This window comes from Chrysemys picta, chromosome 1 (genome assembly GCF_011386835.1).
Source record: "Chrysemys picta bellii isolate R12L10 chromosome 1, ASM1138683v2, whole genome shotgun sequence".
Lineage (NCBI taxonomy): Eukaryota > Metazoa > Chordata > Testudines > Emydidae > Chrysemys > Chrysemys picta.
The window spans coordinates 49805498-49822441 of NC_088791.1; the positions used below are offsets into that span (position 1 = coordinate 49805498).

At 38.1% G+C, this 16944-nt stretch overlaps 1 protein-coding gene across 27 annotated transcripts in view; it reads right to left on the bottom strand.

Moving 5' to 3' along the window:
- The window catches only part of FOXP2 (forkhead box P2), a 584095-nt gene that overhangs the window by 258913 nt on the left and 308238 nt on the right, over positions 1–16944 (bottom strand). Inside the window, exon 1 of one of the 27 annotated variants that reach the window (XR_010590220.1) lies at positions 12290–12445. The exons of 25 other annotated variants lie outside the window; for them this stretch is intronic. The gene's annotated coding sequence lies outside the window, so the exon portion shown is untranslated. Of the gene's footprint in view, positions 1–12289; positions 12446–16944 lie in introns of those variants that run through there. One more of the 27 variants, XM_065556310.1, reaches the window with a different exon arrangement.

Consider the following 16944-nt stretch of genomic DNA (forward strand, 5'->3'; position numbering starts at 1 on the left):
CAAAAAATATTCCCTGATCCTCCTCATTTGGATCATGGCTGGCCCTACATTTTAAACCTATACAATGCCTTCATTTCTACTTGTGGCAGGTAAGCCAGGTGTGTGCAAGCAAACCCATGGAATAACATAGACCTATGAAGCCACATAGGTAGCCTAGACCTAAAGCTGCCACTGCTTGGGATTTTTCACTCCAGGGTGCACAGAAACACCCGCTGGCAGTGACAGGTATTATGTCACAGCCTGTTTTCTACCAAACAAAAGATGACAGGCAATGCAAACTGTTTTTCAAATGACAAGTTCACGTCAAATGTGTTGCTCTAATTCTGCACCCTTCCTGCCCTTTTGCCTCCAGAAACAATTATGCAAAAGAACACATAATAGGTCAGGATCCCCCCCAAACTCGATATGATCACAGTTGTAATCCTCTGGACAACTGTCAGCTCTTGCAACAGTTGGATGCTATCTCTAGCGCAGCACGATCTATAAGCAAGCCTTGCTGAGATGAGCCAATGTACTGATTTAATACCAGTCCTGAACACTACAGAAAGAGCTAACAGGAAGAAATGTGACCAGGGCATATCATCATCAAGAAATATAAATTCCAAGATACACTTACAATATTTAAGGAATTCCTTATGGATTTAACATCAGTAGCTATAAATCATAGCCTTAACCCTGCAAAACTATTACTTATGTGAGAAGGCAATGAGACTACTTGAGCAAGTAAAAGTTTGAAGGATCAGGGACCATGTATTTAGAGAACAATTCTTCAGTTTTAAATCATATTTAAGCACTTGATAAATTTTAATCACAGAACACACGTAACTATGTTAAAACCCACAAGACGTTTCAAAAATCAAATATAATTATATTTCAAAATAAAAATATGATCAATTATTTCCTGTTACAGAAGTGATACTCACTACATTTAAACTATTTGGAAGGGGATATAGCTCGGCCTCAGAAATGTTGTACAATCCTTATTTTAACTTCATATTAATAATGGACACCCATGTATATTAAGATAAAAACTAAAATCTGTTCACATTAATGTAGTAGACTCCACATTTCTACACTTACAATAAAGGATCTACTTTGTCAAGTTGAAAAGTACAAGAAAAACCAGGTTTATTCTTCCTGATATGTTTATTCAGTTCTAGGGTGACCAGATGTCCCGATTTTATAGGGACAGTCCCGATTTTGGGGTCTTTTTCTTATATAGGCTCCTCTTACCCCCCACCCCCATCCCGATTTTTCACACTTGCTGTCTGGTCACCCTATTCAGTTCCCATTGAGGCAAATGAGAATCCTGTATATGGAAGGGGAAGGAGACTCTTTTATGCCTTTCTAAGACACACATTGGTATCTCAATTTTCCCACAGATACGTGTGTGGGTTGTCAGGCACATGGTCACCAGAGAATACTGAACACAACACAAAAGCTATGGATCCCACTTGTAGAAGGGGTTTTAATTCCCACGGGGTTTAGCAGAGTAAGCCAGTCAGATAGTCATTGGAAAACTCCAACTTCTCTCCATCCTGGAGATGGTCTCACTGGAGATAACAGCAGGTGTATGTTCCATAAATGCATCTGGAAAATAAACTATGGGTCTCAAATACAGCTTTCTTTTAGACAAATGGGTTTTACTGAAAACTCCACTCATTTGTGTGAATGAATAAATAGGAAAGACTGTGGCTTTCAATGATTATGGTTAATGTTGCCCCAACCTTGAATTTCCAAACACTTAGACTCTTCCTCACTCAAATGCTTCATTAAGTGTAGGGTGCTTTGAATTATCAACAGCTCTGTGGAAAATTATAATTTCTACTACCCATTATGAATTTTATATTTATTGTGAAATATTCATCATATATTTGTAAAAAAAAATAGATAACCCACCAAAATCAGTTAATTGCTTGCCTGATCTGTAACTGTATATTATAAAACCTGCTACTTGTATGAACTCACGCATCTGGGAGGTCATACTTCATGTACCACCATGAGATTACCAACACACTGCAATGCACAGTAGGACCCAGAAGCATTCAGCAATCAAGTTGTTAATAACACTGTTGAACTGTCATAGACTTAAGGGTGCTGGAATAAAGACTGTAAAGTGAGAACATTTATTTCTTTAAGAATCATGTGTTGAAGTGACCAGCAAAAGAAAAAAAAGAAAAGAAAAAGGTGGGGGGAAGCTTCTCCAGTTTATTGCTTCTTAATGATTAGGCTTGGCAGAATTTGATTTTTACTTTTTTAATAATTTTGATGGATAATATCAATGTTTATTCTTAAGCATTTTTTTCTATTTAAAATTTCAAAGTAGCACAAAATTATGGGTTTTAAGCATTCCTCACCCCCCGACTTTTATCGATTTAAAATTTGACAGTTGTAGGAAATTATGGGGGTGGAGTCAGACAAGAATTATTTAATGACAGTAGAGGTTCAGATTCAAAAAGTTAAAGTTTTATAACCGTTAAAACATGTCAACATCACGTGTCAAGATATACAAAGTATAGATCTTTACATCAAATTCTAGTAAGTTTTCAAACAGCATTTTTCTTATTTTGCCTATCTGTACATTTATTATTTATACAAATTATTGTCCATGGAAATATGTTTTCATTGATTTGTGAAGGTTTAGTGAAATCGAAGTTTACCAACATTTAGTGATTAAAAAATCTTATTGTTCCAAGACTACTAATGCTGTATATAAAAGCTTGAAAGGTTTCTGGCAATAAAACAAAGTAATGTGGGTGTTTTGCTTGTGATTCTTTTACATTAGCAAATCAGGCCTTGTCTATGAGGAAGATTCTGCAGTCTATGGCAATGGTCCTCACACTGTGGAGCATGCTCACAAAGGGGGTGGTGTGGAGGAACATTCGGGCCAGCCCCCATGGGAACAGAGAGGGAGCACCACCCAGTCCCTCTCTGCCACCAGCTCTGCTCCTGGCCCTAGCCCCAACCATGGCCCCACTCCTGGTCATGTTCCGCTCCGAGTCATGGTCCAAGCTGCAGTACAGGCCCTGCTCACAGCCATCATTCTGCTCCTGGCCCCAACCACAGCTCCACTTCCAGCCCCAGTTCCTGACTGCAGCTCTGGCCCTGCTCCCGGCCCCAGCTCCCCACTACGAATCTGGCCCCGGCCCAGTTCCCAACCACAGTTTCTGGGGGGCACGGACCAGGTAAGAGGTGGGGACATGAGCAAAAAATGTGGGGACCACTGGTCTATGGTGACTGCAGAACCAGTGAAATGATGACATCATCCCAACAAATGGGAGAGGAGTTTTAGCTAGACTGTTCAAAACTCGTTGCTTTTTCTTGGTGTTTGTTAGCAACTATTTATCTCCAATATCTAACGAGCACTTGATTGAAAAGATGTCTTTGACAAAGTATCAATAGTTTCCTCTTCAACCAAAGTGCGATATTCATAATACACATCTGAAACATGCAAGAGGTCTTCCAGTAAAACCAAGGGAGACTAGAGTTGACATGCCTGATATTTCAAAAGGAAAAACAAAGCAACTTTTTTTAATATGAAAAAAAAAAAAACTTTAGCGGCCTTCGTTACACATTTCAAAAAAATCTGTTAATTCCACTGAAAATTCCCTTGATTATCAAAATGATTCAATGTCTTGCAATACAAAACAGTCACCTTTCAGGTACAGGGTGGCAGCCAACCATCCTACAGACCCAATAGTGAGGACAAGCCTTGAAAAATCCACTCTACCTCTCACCAGGAGTGAGTGGAGATGAGCTGGTACCCCAAAAGTGAGTGGGAACCTTTCCCTGAAAACATGGCTAACATTATAGCTGCAAACATAACCTTTCAAATGTGAACCAGTGTGGACTGATACAGTGCTGTCTTCCTGAGTCTATGGACAGAAAGCTCCAATGACTCCAGTGCTGTTCAATGCTTTGCCAAGCAGCAAAAGAGTGAAACAAACAAGACTGATTTGTTTCACCACTGCTATTCAGAACCCTGTACATATCAGATGAACTATCAAATATCACCTCAATTTCAGGCTGCTCCAGCATCTCAGACAGCAACCATAGTCAATCCTGGGGAGTTAACCTCCCAGAACAGAGCTTGGGGGAGAGGTAGAATAATGGAGACATCTACGCCATTCCATAATAGTCAAAAGGCTCTTGAAAGGGTGTCAAACAATAGACACACTCTTTACCCTTCACAACTGCTGTGAAGTTTTGTGGGAGAAATTAAATAGTAGAGATTTACACTCCTCCTCTCCCCTCCACCACCACACCTCTCCCTAGCAGAGGCCAAAAGGCTCTAGGGGATAGAAAAGGCACAGACAGAATTCCATCTCACTGATCATGGAACTAACAATAAATGGTAAATTAGGTACAAGGGATAATGACTTGATCACATTTATATTGTGGAAGCGGAATACAGTCCAGACCAGTGAGATTGATCGATCTACCTACCTATCCTTGGTATTTTAAACGGGTAAATTTCATGAAGTTGCAGAAAACAATTACAAGCCAAATCAGCTGAGAGAAAGAATTCAATCAGAAACACGTAAATGACAACTGGGAATTGTTTAAGAACACTTTACTAAATGCCCCAAAAGCCACAATCGAAGAAGGCCATATTGGTTAAAAAAATTGACTCGGGGAAGTGACGGCAGCAGTTAAAAATAATTATATGTATATAAAAACACAAGGGAAAAAAAGAGGAAGTTGACAGTAATGAATTTAGAAGCTAGGAATTATAGAAAATTGATAAGGGAGACATAGAGAAATCTATGGCCAGAATTAGTGACAATAAGAGGGAGTTTTTAAGTATATTATGAACAAAGAGAATCCTAACAAAGGTATTGGTCCATTACAAATTATCAATTATAATGACAGAATTATCAATAATCATGCAGAAAAGGCAGAAGTGTTCAATAAATATTTCTGTTCTGTATATGGGAAAAACAGATGATGTAGTCATATCATTTGATAACACTCTTTCCATCTCACTAGTGTCTCACGAGGATGTTAAAGATTAGACATTTTTAAACCAGAAGGTCTGGAACACTTGCATCCAAGAGTTTTAAAGGAGCTGGCTGTGGAGCTCGCTGGCCCATTAATATTGATTTTCAATGAGTCTTGGAAGGGTGGGGAAGTTCCAGAAGATGTGAAGAAAGCTAATGTTGTGCCAGTATTTAAAAAGGGAAACAGGATGACAAAGGTGATTATAGACCCATCAGTCTAACATCAAGCCCAGGCAAGATAATGTAGAGACTGATACGGGATTTGATTAAATAAAGAAGTAAAGGAGGGTAGTGTAATTAATGCCAATCAACATGGGTTTACAGGAAAGAGATCCTGTCAAACTAATTTGATATCTTCTTTTGATGAGATTAGAAGTTTGGTTGATAAAGTTAACAGCATTGATATAATATACTTAGACTTCTGTAAGGCATTTGACTTGGTACCACATGACATTTTGATTAAAACATAAAAAAGATGTAAAATTAACATGACACACATTAAATGGATAAAAAGCTGTCTAAATGATAGGTCTCAAAATATAATTGTAAATGGGGAATAATCATTGAACGAGTGTGTTTCTAGTAGGTCCTGCAGGCATTGGTTCTTGGCCCTACAATATTTAAATATCACTATATATGAGCTGGGAGAAAGCATAAAATCACCACTGATAAATGATGACACAAAAATTACAGATGATATAACAATTGCGGGAGTTGTAAATAACACAGAGGACAGGTCACTGATACAGAGCAGATATGGATTGCTTGGTAAGCTGGGTGCAAGCAAACAATATGCATTTTAATATGGCAAAATGTAAATATACATATGGAATAAAGAATGTACGATATACGTACACAATAGGGAATTCTATCCTGGGAAGCAATGACTCTAAAAAAGATTTTAGAGTTGTGGTGGATAATCAGCTTAACATGAGTTCCCAATATGATGCTGTGGCCAAGAAGGCTAATGCGATCCTTGGAACAAACAAGGGAATCTTGAGTAGAAGTAAAGAGTTTATTCTACCTCTGCAGTTGCCACTGTTGCAACCGCTGCTTGAATAATGTGTCCAGTTCTGTTACCCACAATACAAGAAGGATGCTGATAAACTGGGGTTCAGCGAAGAACCACAAGAATGATTAAAGGATTAGAAAACATGCCTTATAGGATAGAGCCAAGGAGCTCAATCTCTTTAGCTTAAAAAAGAGAAGGCGGCGGGATGATTTGATTACAGTCTAGAAGTACCTATGTGGGGAACAAATATTTGATAATGGGCTCTTCAATCTAGCAGACAAAGGTATGGCACAATCCAATGGCTGGAAGTTGAAGCTAGACAAATTCAGACTAGAAATAAGGTGTAAATTTTTAATGATGAGAGTAATTAACCATTGGAACAACTTAACACGAGTCATGGTAGAGTCTCCATCACTGACAATTTAAAATCAAGATTGGATGCTTTTCTAAAAGATATGCTATAGGAATTATTTTGAAGAACATCTCTGGCCTGTGTTATACAGAAGGTCACACTAGATGATCACAATGGTCCCTTCTGGCCTTGGACTCTATAAAAAAAACCCAACAACAACAACCCCCCCTCCCTCCAACCCCCCGAATCCAAGGATAGCAGCCTGATAAAAATCCCAGTACATTCTCACAACCCAGCAGCTGCAGGAAGGGCTTGAGCAGCATTGCCTCTGGTGGAGATCTTCACTATCATCTTGATCTACCTCTGGTTATCGGAATTACTCCTCCACTTGCAGGTATCTTGTGACTTTTTCCTAACACTGACAGAGAGTACAGAAAGTTTTGCCCAAAGATACTTCCACAACGTTCCCCTTATTAAAGCTACCGTGCAATGTGCTACAACCACCAGAATAAACTGGATTCTGGTTCTGATAATCTTATTCAGCCAAAAGCTCTGTCATCTTCTCAAACACAAAATGAGTCTCTATCAACTCCCCTCCACTGAGATATGGAATAGCCCTTCACAAAAGGTGCTGAGTCTCCTTCCCCTGACTTAACAGCCTCGTACCCTCGCCAAGAGCTCCATGTCATAGCTTTTGATTCAACCTGCTGGCACCGTGTTAGCTTCAAATCCATAGATTGGTAATCAGATTCCATAAGAAAGGAGGAAGGGGAAGTCTAAGAGGATTGGAGGTTATTGCACCCTACATGTTTCACACCTCCCAAAGGCCAGAAAACCTCCCTTTCCCAGAAACATCTTCCCAGTCACCTCTCAAAGCCTTTTGCTGTCACATTCACCTTGGAGTCAGCTAGTTTCCAAATGTAAAATCCTTCATAAACAGCTAATTTTTAAAGGAAAACATCTAAGACATCTGAATACATGTTTTCCTCTAAATAACCAAAGCCAGCCACTCCACTGCCAACAAAAATAAAATCACTATTTTAGTGAGGCCCACAAAAACAATGATTTGAGCTCCCTCTGCAGGCTTGACATCTGTAATTAACTAAGAGACCCTTTTCCCAAGGCTGTGCAGACATCAATGGATAATGATGATGTGCAGAAACAAAAATGTTTTGACAGGGTTTGGCACAAGAGTAGCTGAAATTGTCATTGTTATTGTTGTTAAAGTTAAGACATTTGGGCCAAATTTTGGCCTAGCATAAGCAGGTGTCCTCCACTGAAGTCAAAGGAGTGTTACACATTTACCCCAGCTCTAAATCTGGTTTGGTAAATTTAGCTTCATTGAAATGACAATTAAAATTAAATTAAAATAAATCCCTGTTAGCTACTTGGAAAAGATTAAAATCATGGGGGGGGGGAGGGGATGGCAATATTTTATTTTACAGAATCTGAGTATTGCCAACACAGATGAGTAAAGAAGATAGACATTTGAAAGATTAACCTTTTAACTTTAACTGTTACAAAGTATGTTACGCTGCTGCATTAAGGTTCATGTTGATTTAGCAGTACAGAGTATACAGACTATTACATTCTGATAAGGGTTTGAGTGTGCAGTTCTGGCTCTAGGATTGGGCCCATACAAAGGGCCCAATCCTAGAGCCAGAACTGCACACTCAAACCCTTGTCTTGGTATTAAAAGTCTGTCTACACAGCACACTACTGATGACAGCGTGTAGGGTATATGTAGCTGCACGCTGCAGTGAAAGACAGGCTGCATGCACACTGTGGTGTGTAGCTACATGTGGCAGTGAAAGGTTCTGGCAGGAGGGAGACAGCAGGGAAAGGTTCCGGCAACAGGGAGCTGCCAGAGTCTTTCCCTGCTGCCTCTACCTTCCGGAGTCTTTCCCCACTGCCGAAGTCAGTGTAAACAGGAAAGGCACTGCTTGGGAGAGTAAAGAGCCCTATAGGGTACGTAATTTTAAGGTTCAGGCTTGTCTTTACTCGCCTAAGCAGTGCCTTACCATCTACCTTATTTATACTCATGTTAGATAGCATGCAGTGTATTTACTCTACATGTCACCGTAAGTAGTGTCCAGTGTAGACGTACCCTAAGTTTCACTAGAATCAGAATCTCACTGAAGTCAATCGTATTCCAGGCAGGAATAGGAGTACGGGAGCACAGATCTGTTTGAAGCTTCAGGGACAAACATTAAGAAAATTTTCCTTTTAAAAACTGACTTATCTTGCTTCTATTTTTTATAAAGATAAAACTGGAGATTTACAGTTCACATATGATTTAGGAAAAGCTATTCAGACAGTGCACTGTTTTGAATTAAAAAAAACAAGGAAAAATCTTTCATAAACAAAACAGCTTTATACAATTAAAAGTGTGGCCTTAAATCTGTGCTTGACAGTAATATTCTTCCTCCTGTCCTAACTCTCATTTTTTCCCAAGCCTTATGTACTCCTGGCCCTGTGTTCAGTTATGGGACAAGCTATGAGAACACAATGCACTAATGTCACAAAGGACTTCTATTACAGCCAAAGACTTGACAGACAGCAAGCATAAAAGAGAATTATGGAATATAGCAATGAGAAAGACCGAAAAGTTAATTTAGTCCAATGCAAGATAGTCCCTTATTGTACATTTAGAAGTGGTGACTCCACCCAAGTTTTGAAGTGCCAAGCTATGGAGCTTCCACTACATCCTTTGGGAGTCTGTGCCACATTGAAATTTTTCACTGTCAGCAAAATGTTACTAATATGCAGCCTATATTTTCCCTTTCTTAATTTGAACTGATTGTTTCTAATTACATCCCCTTTCCCTAGGCTAAGTAATTCCTCTCCATCTTTGAAGTCTATATATTCAAATATTTGTAGATTGTTCTCCTTTTATTTGTACCATAGTCTCTCAGATACCATTATTCTATTCTATTCAACATATTTGGATTCTTATACTGCACCCATCACCAAGGTATTGGAGCGTTTGTCCAACCTCTACCATGGTAACAGGGTTCTTAAACATGCAAAAGATAATCTAACTATATACATACTTATCTCTTTTAATCTTTCTCCACATATCAACCCCCTCCCCACCCCTTAATAAACTTGCATATTACCTTCCATGGGTCATGAACATTTTTGGGAAGTGGGGCCTAGAATTGAATGCAATGTTTTACATCAATTTATACCAGTAATATAAATAGGGACCATTATCTACTAGTCCTGTGACTTGATACCTCTGTTATTATTATTGTTACTACTACAATTATTGATATCTAGCTCTTATCTAGCATGTTTCACCAGCAGATCTCAAAGCACTTTACCAAAAAGGTCATTATCCATCATTTTTACAGATGGGGAAACTAAGGAACCAAGAGGGGAAGTGACTTGCCCAACATCACCTAGTAGGACAGTGGCAGAGCTGGAAATAGAACTAGATCTCCCAAGTCCCAGTCCAGTGCTCTATCCACTATGCCACTGTGTCTGTGTCATTGCAGGCTCATGGCTAACTTGCTATCACCCCAATGTCTTTTTTGGCCATGTTTCTGTGTTTTGGATTATTTACTCCCAAATGCATTTAGTTGCCTGTAAGCAAGAAGAATCTCATTTTCTACTCATGTTTTTATTCTCTCTGTTGTAATCTATTTAGGTACTCAAATGCTATGGTGATGGACACACTATAAAAACTTGGATGGACCATATCAGACAGATTAAATTAAGTGGTGACACAGAGCATCCTCACCTTCCCACCCCTACACAAAATATATATTTGTGCATTCTCATACTGAATGCTTTTCTTGTTACACTTCTGCTTTAACATTCATAGTGCTCAACTCCTCCCAATTTAGTATCATCTTAAAATTTCATTAACATGTCATTTAGTCCCTATTCTAGGTCATGAATGAAAATATTTAATAAGACCACACCTAAGAGAAGTCTCTGTAATACACTACTACGCAACTTGCTATTTTGCCATTTAAGCATGACCCTACGTTTACAATCCTTTAGCCAGATTTCAATCTATATAATCATATTCATATGATTTAAAATATTTTTGGGAGATACTTCTTTTAAATCTCCCCCCCAACCCCGCCATCACTGGATCTGTAATTCTATCAAAAAAGCAATCAAGTTGATCTGACAAAATATATGTGCTCAAGGTACTTTTGAAAACAGGACTTAGACATTTTTTAACATTTTGGCCCTATTCTTTACAAACCAGTCCCGATTACCATGGTTATTTTTGTCTAGCTATTAAGATTTTTTCTTCTTAATATTTATTCCATTATTTTACAAGGAGTATAAAACATTGCCAACACAAGTGGGTATCAAAAGAAACAGCAATTTGTATAGATTCAATAATAGTTTTAATGATTTAATTGTTATTTCCTGGCTCATATATTGGCAGTCAGTGACAGCTCTATGCGTCAGGCAATCTGCAAACAACCACCCCAGCAAACTGCGCCAGCCATATAACACTGTTCATTAAAATCTGTGAACCTGATATTCATTTTTAAACTAATCCCAGAAAAAAAGTGTTCCTCCTCCCTAAAGGTGACTCTCTTATCCTTACACTGTCCAGTTTCCATTGTGCCAGTTCTCATAACTTCTTCACCCACACTTGCCAATCATCATCTTGTGGGAAATTTGAATCCCAATCCTCATTCACTCTTGTAGCCATCTTAACTACTTAGATATAATAGTATCTCAGCCTAGATCCACAACGATGCTTAAGTGCCTAACTACGATTGTAGGTGCCTAAAATGTTCAAAATTTAGGCAACACTGAGATCCTCAAAACCCCCACTCAACTGCCGCCTAATCCTGTAGGTTCCTAAAATCCCTAGGTACCTAAATTTCTGCTGCTAAAGTCAGCTGGGTGCCAAAGTTTCCACTGCGCAGCATGCACAAAGCTACCTAAATCCTGATGTTTTGCACCCTAGTTGACATCTGAGCTCCAGTAGGATTTTCAAACTAGGCATTCCCCCACCTATCTTGGCCAATCTAGTAAGCATGTGCAGGAGAGGCTTCATGGCTGTGAATCCCAACTGGAGAAAGGCTCTTCCTTCCAACCAAGAGTTAGGTGCCCAATTGCTTTTAAATGGTGAATCTTAGCCACACGCCTCTCCTCCGTTTTTCCAACTGCTAGTGTAGGCAGTTCCTCACTAAGCTTGCTGGCTTCTGTGAATCCCTTCTTAGTCATATAAGTCTCCCCATGCATTGGGTAGGGAGCCTGAGTGACTAACACAGGGCTCCAACTTCCCCTGGGCAGCAGGGCCTCTAAAAGTTAGGTGCTGCATTCCTCAGTGTTGCCATGATCAATTCCTTTAGAGGATCTAACCCTCAGTTCCTCTGCCACAGGGAATAAATCCTCATTATACTTAAAACATTTTTAATGCATAAAAATTAATGTGACTGTGGTCCATATTCGGTGTCCAGATGAAGCTTAGACAATAAGGCACAGAGATAGGCCTAATGCAAGCAGGTTTAACTTCACTAAAGAGCAGCAAGCCTTAAGCTAGATGAAAGTTTGGCCCTAAGAAATACAATGTTTGACAAGGCAAACAAAAATATTACTGACTAAGTACACAGCTTCTGGCAGCTCATGTAAATCATATTCCCATTTTAAGGCCTGATTCATCAAGGTACTTAATGTACATTCACAAATTTAACCCACTAGTTTCAGTGTGAGGTCTGATTGGGGTCCTTAGAGTTATGCTGATGTTCAAGTACCACGATGAACGGAAGCCTTAATGAACATTTCAGAAGTTATTTCAGTTAGCTGATAAGCATATTACTAGTTTAAGATATCTATGTAAGATATATCTATGTAAATATCTCAGTGGCTCTTTGTTTCTTTCACTTTGTAGATTTGCATCTTGGCAGGGGGTTATATTAGATGACCATTGTGGTCCCTTCTTACCCTGTGGTTCTATGATTCCCCTTCTGAATCTCTTAGTCCATGGTTCTCAAAGTTTCTGCAGACCATTTGAGCTCCAACAGATTATAGTTTCACCACTGAATCTCCCAGACAGTCTGGAATCATCTGTGACACCATCTTCTTGATCATCTGTAGACTCTGTAGGAGAAATGGGGATCTCTTTTGGACTTCTTTAGGACTGGGTGTTCAATACTGCCCCAGCTCATGTGAGCACTGCATGGACACCAGATCTGACTTCTGAATTGCAAAGGGCAGATCTTGCTGTACACAGAAGCTCAAAAGCTGATTTTTTGTAAGCTGTTCATAATTCATGCTTGATGGCTATCTTTTCCCTAACAGACTAACACATCTCTCTTTGCTTTCAGTTGAAGAGTAGAGAGTTTAGGTCCTTACCAAAACCTCTTTTAAAAAGCTTTTTAAAAAGCTATCATGCTGCTCCAGTGGCTTCCACCATATGTCAAAGACCTGGCTGGACTCCTTGTGGATGCTCACCGGGCAGCTACATTTAGATCCATGCACTGGATGTGTGTGATTGTAAGCTCTCGACTCTCTGTCTGGTGCTTGTTCTAGGGAATTGGACCTCATGGTCTCGCTGCCCTGGGCCCCTGGTGTTGACACCCCAACTGTTCCCAGAGCTCCACTCTCATGGATACTTTATAATTAGGGCCCTACCAAATTTATGGTCCATTTTGTTCAATTTCATTGTCACAGGATTTTAAAAATAATAAATTTCATGATTTCAGATATTTAAATCTGAAATTTCACAGTGCTGTAACTACAGGGGTTCTGACCCAAAAAGGGGGTCAAAAGGTCACTGTGTGTGGGGAGTTTGCAGTGCTGCTAACCTTACTTCTGCGCTACTGTTGACAGCGGCGCTGTCTTCAGAACTGGGCGGCCAGAGAGCAGTGGCTACTGGCCGGGAGCCCAGCTCTGAAGGTAGAGCCGCCACCAGCAGCAGCACAGAAGTAAGGATGGCTTGGTATGGTATTGCTGCCCTTACTTCTGTGCTGCTACCTTCAGAACTGGACCCTTGGTGAGCAACCGCCGCTCTCCGGCCACCCAGCTCTGAAAGCAGTGCAGAAGCATTGGTGTCAATACCACGACCCCCCTAAAATAATCTTGTGACTCCCCTGCAACTCCCTTCTGGGTCAGGACCCCCAATTTGAGAAATGCTGGCCTCCCCCCATGAAATCTGTATAGTATAGGGTAAAAGCACAAAAAAGACCACATTTCATAGTGGGGAGACCAGATTTCACTGTCCGTGACGCATTTTTCATGGCTGTGAACTTGTTAGGGCCCTATTTATAATTTATTTCTTCAGGGACACGTGTCAGTTGAAGTAAATAACACAGATTTTGCAGAAGAGTTTCTAAACCAATCGCATTGTAATCATAGATAAATCACAAGAAATAGATCTAGGCAAAATAAGAAACACCCGTATGCAATTCTTTCCTCACAGTCCTCAGCACTCTTGAATGTTCTTTTGAGTTTTGGCCAGTGCCTTCAGGGGCCCCAGGTCCCCACTCCTGGACCACACTCATCTAACTTATTACAAGAAATAAATAATAGACTAATCAAAGGCAAATGTGGTTCCAATCCTACCTGATATTTTTGTATACAGTATCTATTTTCATATACAGACAATGCAGCTAACTTGAATCCACTGAGTGAACATAGGTTTACATCTTGAATAGGACTGAGGTTCAGCAGTGGTTATAAAAATTTACAAGCATGTCCTTCTTGTCATCAGCAGGAATCAAGTGTTTGGTGCGGGCCAAAAACAGCAATTTCTTTGTGTGGATAACTTCAATTTTAAATCAACTATTTTTTTCATCTCAGAGTCATAATGTAGACATTTAAGTGCAAAAACGTATCTTTACTAAAACTGAAAGCCTACTAATTTTGATAATCACATTGATTATTTGATTATATAATGCAAAATCTTTGTTAAGTAGGCATGAAGCATGTAAACTATCCTGTGGTGATCCAGGGCATAGTGCTATGCATGGCTTAGTATTGTACCTGTCATTTTACTGTAGTAATTGGCCAATTTTTTATATTCGGTAGCAAGATACAGTGGGACAGATCAATAAAGCTACACAGATTAACGCCATCTGTACAAAGAACTATGTAAAACCCAAACATTTGTCTGGAAGGTTTATACCCTGGTTTAAGAAAAGCAATGTTGAAAAACAATTCAGTATTATTTTAAAGAATGATGTATACAAATTTAACAGGCACTAACAACCAATCATTTTGCAAATATGTTAGTTTATTGTACACAAACTACATATTGAAATAACAAACGCCACATTTCATTCCTAAATGTAAATATCTAAATATAAATATTTTATTTTACAAATAATTGATATAAGAATACGCTGTTAATCCTAATGAAAAAGTATGCATCTTGGTATCAGCAAGTAAAATCCCAGAGAACAGTGTTATTACAATGAAGAATATGGCACACACTTAGTTTTACTACACATATCTCAAAGCACTAATATAAATACTAATACATCTTACCAGTAGGCAGCACTGTTACATCTTTATAGCATTGCTCTTAGCAATGTTAATATCATACAGTGCCATCTGTAACTTATTACACATTATCTGACCTTTACTTGCCTTCAAGCCTCATTATTTTCTCTTTAGACTTTATATCTCCCAGATTTTCTTTGATTTTAAAAAGTACAATTAGAACTAATACCAAAATTCTTAAAGAATATTTACAGCACACCAAAAATAAGAAATGAAGGGTGCAATGGTTTAATGCATTTTAATCGATCAATTAAAATGACCATCACTTTTTAAACAAAACTAACAATTTTATGTTGCACAACTAATTCATGATTTCAGGCAAACAGCCAACTCACGGGATTGAAGCATTTCATATTTGATTGATGAATTTTAATTTGCATTTAGGTCTTATAAGAACACATTTATGAAGTTTACAAACAGTTCTGATCCTGCGAAGCATTGCTCATGTGAATAGTCCTTAGTCACGTGAACAATGTCTTAAATGGGCTACTCCCATATGTAAGGTATTAGAGGATAAGGTCTCATAGTTTTTCAATATGGACTATCTGAGTATCATTTTCTTAAAAAATCTATTGTTACAATTATTTTTAATATAGCCAAACTTGCCTATCACAAACTCTTATAATATCATATGTATCTGGTGACTTTCATTCTTTATAATCTATACACCCTTTATCATTAATCAGTTGGAGCTTTTTCTTACATTCCTTGATCACTAAAATTCCCAGTGAAGTCAATTGGAATTTTGGATGCACAAGGAGCAAAGCATCAGGCCCCAAATATATATGCACCCAGCAGACAAGGTTACTGTCAGGGGTTAATAGGTATATTTACAAAGAAACGGTAATGAATCCTTTTGTTAGAGGAAAATATATATTAGGGTACAAATTTACAAAAGAACAGACAAAGCATTCTAATGGTAAATTTGTAAACAAGATATAGTATCATATATCTTAGCAGGGCCGAAGATTTTTTTTTAAAGATTCTGTCCTACTTTCACACCAAAATTATAATATCTATTTCATAAAAAGGCACTGAAACGTAAAATGGGCCAACATCAAAATATAACAAGGAAGCAAAGATAAATTAGAGGAATTCTTTGGTTCTTTCCCTAACTAATCAGAGATATACAGAAAAGGATCTTTTAAGTTTAATGATACCTGCTCATTAAATGATGCTAAACACTAAAATACCACGAACAGCAGGGAATTTCAGTTTACATTAGAGAAAAAAAATAAAAGGGTAAAAATGACTGAAGTTGGTCAGTTCAAGCTGATAGGGCACTTCAAATGAATAACAGAAGAATAAAAGAGACACTCTAGGTTAAATTAGGTTCTCCTATGCCTTTTCTTGAAAGTGCTTAACTTCACAAATTTTATTTGAATTAACTAACCTGCCAAAATCAAAGACCTGAATAGGGGTAAAGTTAAACAAGCAACTACACTTCACAGTAAGTTTACCCATTAAACAGCAGATAAAATCTTAGCATAAGAAAAAGATGGTGGATATACTTTTTAGAATGTGTAATCCTCCTTCTCTAACCAGGGAAAAAGGCATGCCTTTTATACTGTTGAAATAAAAGTGTATCACAGAATAAAATTATTCAGATGCTGAACTTATTTCATGTAATAATTTATTTGTAAGAATTCTCTTCTTCATAAGTATAGTATGCAATTACTCGTCCCTCTTTTTGAAATACATATAATACTTGACTATTTACCATTTTAGTTTGGCATTTTAGGATGATATTAAAAAAAGAGTTACACTGTATTACCTAATAACTGTTATAAATATATAGTAAAACATTTAAAGAAAACTAAGCCATTTGAAGAAATCTTCAAGGTTAAAAATGAGCTTGTAAATAAATGGAACAAGGTTACAATTCTTTCAAAATACACACAATTCCCCATGCTACCTTGCTTTAAAGATTATTACATTTATCATTAAAAAGAAGACAATTCCACTGTGGAATTTTTTTTTTTATTTTTTTTTTCTAGCAATAGTTGGGTACTCAAAAAAAAAAAAAAAAAAAAAACCACCAAAACCCTATTTCAAATGTATTCAACCTGTTTCCTCAGACTTTCAATATACCTCTT